At 44.8% G+C, this 7,724-nt stretch overlaps 1 pseudogene; it reads left to right on the plus strand.

Annotated features, from left to right (window-relative positions):
• The first annotated feature begins 6,836 nt into the window (after positions 1–6,836).
• On the plus strand, positions 6,837–7,331 carry LOC148029791 (uncharacterized; annotated as a pseudogene).
• Positions 7,332–7,724: the final 393 nt, after the last annotated feature.

Raw genomic sequence — 7,724 nt, forward strand, 5'->3', positions numbered from 1 at the left:
TGAAACTTCATAAAGAAACTCTAGATGATAAGTTTATTGATGCTGGTGAGGCCCTCTCTCTTTGTTTTGAAAAGGCCAAAGAAGCTGAGAAAGAGTTGAGTATTATTGATGAGGACTTCGATCGCATTCAAAGCGAACTCGGGATTTCCAATTTTGGAAGAGAGGAGTCTGAATATGTTAAAGAATTGACTAACACCAATGAGACAGCATCAACAATTAATTTATGGAATCCGTTTAAATTGGAGTACGATGAAAATCAAGTGGTAAGATAATTTTGAATTTGCTTTTACACATTGGTAGGTTTACATTTCATGCTCATTCAGTATGGGTTTTATTTGCAGTTGGAGATTGCTGATACAACTTCTTGGGGCGTGGCAAAGGATCGAGAGCTGCTAGTAACGCCACCAACGACATTGCACTCGGCCACTACTTGGCTAGGATTGACCTTGATTCCTTTTTTGTACTTCATAGTAGTTTCTCAGAGGATGCAGCATGGCCCATACTTTGTATTAAAGCTCTTACAAGGCTTCTAGGTTTCTCAGGATTACAATATAATGCCCACAAAGTAATGTTTTTGGAAAAGACTGCAGCAATTAGGATTTTTGGCTACGGTCCAGGTTACTCTGCTTATAGAGCAGGATACTTTTTGGCGTTTTCATCCTACGCCTTAGCTGCAGACCAAACTGATGTAAAATCTATAGCTGGCTACAAGAGAAAAAAATTTCTACGTTATAGAGGAAAGATTCCTGAGGAGGAAGAGAATGTGAGAGTTTTGGAAAACTAGCTTTGTATATATTCTTTCTTATATATAAAAGTGCGATTGCTCATGTGTCATTGCCGTCTTTTATTTGCATTCTTTGAAGTTGTCGTCGAAAAAACCAGTTGAATGCTTCTCCAAAGCATTGCTTTTTGTAACTCCTCCCCCATGCCTTGTGGTTCGAAAATAACTTGTGCGTGCTTGATAGTGGGATTTTTCCATGCCTTGGTTGCTATAAGTTGCTAAGGGGCCATGCTCCTCCACAAAGAAAGGTCCATGAATATGAAGAATATGCTGCAATACAAAGTAACACAAATTTTATACTAATTGAAAAACCTATCAAAATAAGCCCATATTAAATAATTATTACTTTACCAGATAAAAAGCGATATATTTTTCTCCCCATGCCTCTTTTATCGCCTGAACAAGCTTTGTGATTGATCTTTTGAACTCTTCCGCATATGTATATGTTGTCTTATGTTGCCTGAGGAGTTTCAGAAAAACATCAAGGTGTATCCAGACCTCCATTCTAAGAAACGCAAGCCTCGGCGTGCTTGCAACATTTATTGTGATCTCACATAGCTCTCTCCAACACTCCCAAGCCGCATTCACCTGCCTTCCTGAATGGTTTCCTAAGAATCGTCTAGCTTTTGAGCCTCCCATAGAGACATCGGCCAAGATATCTCTTGTTTTTCTTGAAAGTATTGGATCCTTTCTCAAGTGAACTTGGCCCCGATGAAATCCCATTTTCGATAGCAATGCCTCGCATTTATCAATACACTCATCTGATAAAGATAATGGCTTAATGGAATATGCGTAGTCAAGATGCAACCTGAGAAGCTTATCGATTATTCTAATCTCTGTATGCAAAGTACAAATATGAACATTCTTAAGAGAGATGGAAAGAATGGGATCCCATATGTCTTCTATGTTTTTAAATTTACTCAAATCTATAGAGTCTCTATTTGGGGCTCTTCTTACTGGTCGCAAACTACTCCAATCTTTGGATCCAATACTTTCCATGCAATAAATGCAAGGATATTTTGCATTTGCACCATTACATATTCCAAGCATACATTTGATAGTTTTCAAATCAGCACTCATATGCCATTCCACATTAAATTTACCAACCCCATCAACTACCAACATTTCGCCTTCACTTTGAGACTTAATGATATTTGGAATACCTGTATGGTTGAACAACCATTTCAACGTTTGATGATTTTCAATTGGTACCTGGGCTGCACCAATCCACCAAATCTCCATCTCGGATTGAATCTTATGCAATGGAGCTTTGCCCTCGCCATTGCCATGGTCCAATGCCATGTTCATGAGGCAAATGCTAATTCTTTCCATCTTCTGTCCCTTTTGAATCTGTGCTTCATCCAACTTCAAGGCAAACTTTAGAACACCATAACTTTCTTCTACTGTGATTTTATACATGTGAACCATTGCAATTTGCACCTTTTTTAGATCAACCCATATATTGTTAAACTCATTGTAATAAAAAATTGCCCGTTTTTTGTTTTTCATAGGACATAGACCTTTCGATGTGAATGTAATCTCCAAAAACATGTGGAATCTTGCGATTCATGGAAATTCTTGCAATCGAAACTGCAAGGGCTCGGGGCAATCCAAATATAGTTACCCTATTGCGTTTAAGATTTTTAAACCATAATCCAGAGATAGCACGATAACCTTTTTGACTTATACCCACAGTATCACATGTCTCTACGATTTCATTTGCTTTCACTGTGCCTTTTAAATCCTTCACTAACTCTCTCAGAGTTGGACCTCTCAAATCCACATTTTGTGGTGACTTAAGAATCCTCAAAATGTCTTTCTTATTCATGGTTTCCTTCAAAAGTTTGATTCTTTCCTCATTCTCTCGGATATTTATGCCTAGTATGTTAGAGACATATTTCTTTGTAAGATTTAGTCTCCTTTTCTTTGCTCTCTCACACAAGCTGGTTATATTTTTTAATGGTCTCTTCCTCTCTCTAAATCCTACTGGAGTTTCTCTCAAGCGTGTTAGCTTATCCTGCAATGAATTGTTAACATTTTTCAAAATATCAATCTGACTTGTCAACTCTAAAATATTTGTTTGTGTAGTTTCTAGTGCTTTTTTCATTTCGTGCACTTGAGCTATATATGTGTAAGATACAGAGTATAACCTCATACAGTAGCCAAGCATTCCATTGTAACCTTCTCCAGCATATCTTATATAGTCATGGACATTCAAAAAAGGAGGTGGTTTACCTGTAGAAGGATCCTTGGGATAGATATTTCCATCCACCCACAAATCTATATGCTTCATTCCTTGTGTTCGCAACCTGTTGGCTTCAATCTCATCTATCAATACTCGATGATGTATACTTCTCCAAGATGTGTAAGTCGGATCTAGCTGAATAGATAGCTTGTATTTACGTGTGCTTGCACCTGTGTTATTTGAAGTAGTATTACTAGACATTCTAGCAAATGAACCGAGCAAGAATCTCACAGTGATAGGAAGCAAGTGCAACAAAAGGAATGGTAAAAGAGAATAGTGTATAGAAAGAAAACGAGGGAGTAAACAAATGCGAAGTTCGTACGAAAATCTCGAAAATACAAAATCTCTCGAGTTTCAAGACAATAAACGGCCGAAAAGGTGATCCCTGACCTGGATTAAAAGATGAGGGCAATTAATGGCCGACCTCTTCAATGAACCAAATATTCTCTCATTAATCACATCTGGACAACCAAATTTAGAGGTTTTATTCTTCCTAAACCTCAACTAATTAGCAACTTAATTACTTTCTTACAAGTGCCATTTTTGAAGAGTTTTTTGCCCTAATGAATTGAAAAAAAAAAGGAAAAAAAATATACATATCGGTCATGGGAGAAAAGGACTTAGGTCCTTGTCATGCCGACCTATTCTTCGAGAAAGGTGGAAACACCCTCGGGAGTAGGAGAAAAAGAAAAAGAAAAAAACGAAAAGAAAATTAGAAAAAAAAAATTATTATGGGAGAAAAGGAAGCAATTCCTTGTCATAGCAGGCCTCGCTCCAAGAAAAGGTGGCAAACACCCTTGGGGCAGAAGCTGGCTGTGGAAAAGGTGGCAACACCCAGCAGTCCAGAAAGTGGATTCATCAATTGCTATTCCCAGGATCCAGTTCTGAAGCTACCTCCCTTGGTATGCTGTGTCCTGAGTCTCTCTACAGAACGTCTAACTGTCCTCTAGCAGATGACATGTCCTATCCAACACAACGCTTGATTTGATGGCTACCTCCCTAGGTACGCCTCTGACGATGCGATCTTCATCGACAAACAATCGAGTGATGTGAGATTTCATCCTAACCGGATGGGGACATGAGTAAGGGCTGCCCTCTGTGTATCTATCAACAGAGTGTGAGACAGAGGGTGGGGTGAGTGACCAATCTTTCCTTTCAAATCAAATGAGAGGTGCGAAGTGTGAATGAAGTGTTGCACGCACGCGATGGGCCTCTCAATGCACAAAGCACGATTTGTTTCTGTGCACTACACCATAAGGCTCCCTGGCTTTCCTTCCCGCACCGTATGCCGACACAGGGCGGGATGCACAGTTGCACCATCAAATGCGCACAAGGCATACAACCTTTGCACAAGTGACTGTGAGGATTACATCAATGGGTTTTAGGAAAGGGCTGCCCTCTTGTATCTATCAATAGACCGTGAGATAGAGGGTGAGCTGAGTGTGATTGGAGTTTCTTCAATCAATTACTGAGAGGTGAGATTGAGGGACGTTATGACACTTCGAGTCAGGTATGTTTCCATTTCCCTATGTACCCATGTGATGGGTCTCTACCATCATCATAGGACATGTCACCCTGTTCTGTACACTGCAATGTCAGACTCCCTTGCCTTCCTCCTTGCACTTATGCTAGACGGGTTCGACGCACTAATGCACCATCAATTGTGCACCCTGGCATACTCCTTCTGCACCATTCCCCTATCGATTTCTAAACCAGGTACAAGATATGGGTTTCAATCATTATTCCTCAAGTGATATTAGTCATGGGGCGAGTGACTGTTCTTTCATTCCATTTGAGTGACTGTGAGTTGAGTGCAACATTCCTCATCATCGACGAATTTCCTACGATTCCTTCAACCAGCTACCTCCCTCGGTGCTACCGCATGGTCCCTGCCATGCCAGATGAGTGCTGAGAAGATGCCTAGGTACCTTTTGCAGAGCCGACAGTGACGGTGGAAGTGTCATTGACAATCAACCTTGATTCTCAACAACATGGGCCAAGTTTTTCTAACCCTACCACTTCTGTTTCTCAGTGATGTTTATGTTTTAAGTGTTGTGACGTTAGTGGATGGTCTGCTGTGTGGTCCTAGGTCCCTATTGCTCGCTTAACCTTACCCATTAAGGACTTAAGTGTGGGGACGCGTCCCTGCGCGTCTACATTGCATACCCCTCTGCATATGCCTCAACCTGCTAATGCCTCTATGCCATGACTTGCTTTTACCCTGATGGGGTCCCTTCCCACCCACTCGTTCATTTTTCACCCACCCTTGGGGTTGCTCCCTTGCAGTTTTCCTTCATTCCCTGCTTTTGCTGTCCTGCCATGTGCACGCACCCTACGTTCACCGAAGCCCAAATCTAACCTTATAGCCCTATTTCTCCCTTTGCATTGACCATTTTTTCTTTTTCGTTCCAATGCACGATTTTCAAGTTATTAATTTTTGAAGCATTTTGCACCCATTAGCCGGTTTTCCATGTGAACGTGCTTTTTCTGCTTCGGCACCATGATCTGATGTCATAGCCCTGACACCAACTGTCTCCCTGCCACTTTTCCTTTTTACTCCGTGTCATTTTGATGCACGGTCTCTCCCATATTAATTTTACGATTTTTCAAGACTTTTTCGTGCGTCTTTTTGACATTTTTCCATGTGAACCTGCCCTGTTTGCATCGGAATTCCAATTTGATTTGACAACCATGTCCCCTGTTCCTTCCCCCACCTTTTTCCTTTTTCCTTCCCCCACTTTTGACTTCTTGATTATTAATTATTAATTTTTCCATGTGTTTCGGGCGTATTTTTGGTGTTTTTTGCATGCGAACCCCTCCTACTTCAGTCGGAACTGCGTTTTAATGTGACAACTTTGTACTCCCGCTTCCTGCAGACATTTTTTCTTTTTATTGCATGTCATTCCGGTGTACGGTTCGTCCAATCTTAATTTCCGATTCCATTTTCCGGTTTGTTTTTTGGGTTTTTCCCACGTGAACGTGTCTTATCTCAGTTGGAACCCTGTTCTGATGTGATAGCATTTTCGGGCACGTCCTTCGGCACATTTTTCCTTTTTTCTGCACCTCGTTCCAATGCACGGATCTTTCGATATTAATTTTTAATTGCGTTTTTTGTCCCATTTTTTGTGTTTTTTGCATGTGAACGCTTTGTATTTCCCCCGAAACCCCCGTGGCACATTTTCCATGTCTTCCTCTTGACATCCTACCCACTTTTTGTTTTTACGACATTTTGTTTTGATGTTCGGATTGGGAGTTATTAAATTTTCTTTATTTTTATGTGTTTTCACGCGACTCGTCCCATGCGCAAATGCGCCTGTTTTCGATTTTACGCGTCTTAACGCACCCCGATCACATCCGCCTGCCCCGTCCCGACGTTCTGGCACCCTTTCAATCTCATCACAGCAAATTTTTTTTAAACCCCGCCTCGCGCACGGGCGTGGGACGGGGGTACGCCTTTTCCCCTTGGGCACCCCCCTATCCCATCCCTTGGGCACCCCCCCTCCTATGGGCCCCTACCCCTTCCCCTATGCCCTACCCACCCCATGACCCCTACCCTTCCCAGGGGCACCCCACCCCCTTTGCCACCCCCCATGGGCCCCTGCCAATCCCCACACCCTTCCCTATCCCTCCCCTTTCCCGACCCCTTTCCCCCCAACCGTCTCCCCTCTCCTTCCCCCTCTGCTCCTCCCTCTCCTCCATTTTCTCCTCCCTCTCCTCCATCTTCTCCTCCACCTCTCCTACCCTTCTCCTCCTCTCTTCTCGTCGGCGGAGGCGTCCTGATACTGCTGGTACTCGGAGACGAGGTCGTTCATGTTGCTCTCAGCCTCGGTGAACTCCATCTCCTCCATGCCCTCGCTGGTGTACCAGTGCAAGAAGGCCTTGCGGTGGAACATGGCGGTGAACTGCTCGGAGACGTGCTTGAACATCTCCTGGATGGAGGTGGAGTTGCCGATGAAGGTGGCGGACATCTTGAGGCCCTTGGCGGGGATGTCGCAGACGCTGGACTTGACGTTGTTGGGGATCCACTCCACGAAGTAGGACGAGTTCTTGTTCTGCACGTTCCACATCTGCTCATCCACCTCCTTGGTGCTCATGCGCCCCCGGAACATCGCCAACGCCGTCAAGTGGCGCCCCTCCCTGCTTCGCTCGTGCCCTGTGCCTCACAGCTCCTCCCCGCCGTCGCCTGCGTTCCAGCCCGCCGTGCCTGCCACGTGGCGTCGCCACGTGAAGCCGCCGTCGCGCCGCCTGGACAGTGCCCCTGCGGCCTGCATGCCCCTTCGACGACGCCGCGCTGCTCCGGCCTAGACTCCGCCTGACGTGCCGTCGTCTGCAATCTTCGCCCCGCTGTCCGCTGTGTCGGTCCGCCGTCGCCTCCTCCTGCACGCGCTGACACCGTTGCCCTCCACGTGCCCCTGCACACCTAACACACCCCCCTCCCTAAGCCCCCTTCCCCCCCATTAGCCCCCACACACACAACCCCTCCCCCCACCCCCAACCAAGCCCCCCTTTCTCCCCCCCCCACACCCACCCCCCCATCGAAGCACCCCTTCACACTACTCACACCCTACCCCCTGCAAGCCCCCCATCACACAGTCAAACCCTACCCTAACCCACACCCGCAGCTCACACACAAAAACCCCCTACCCTCCTGTAAGCCCCCTGTCCTACGCTGCAGAATCGTTGCACAGCTGAACCGCA

This window comes from Lygodium microphyllum, chromosome 10 (assembly GCF_053477565.2).
Source record: "Lygodium microphyllum isolate KBCC chromosome 10, Lygodium_microphyllum_v1.1.10, whole genome shotgun sequence".
NCBI classification, from domain to species: Eukaryota; Viridiplantae; Streptophyta; class Polypodiopsida; order Schizaeales; family Lygodiaceae; genus Lygodium; species Lygodium microphyllum.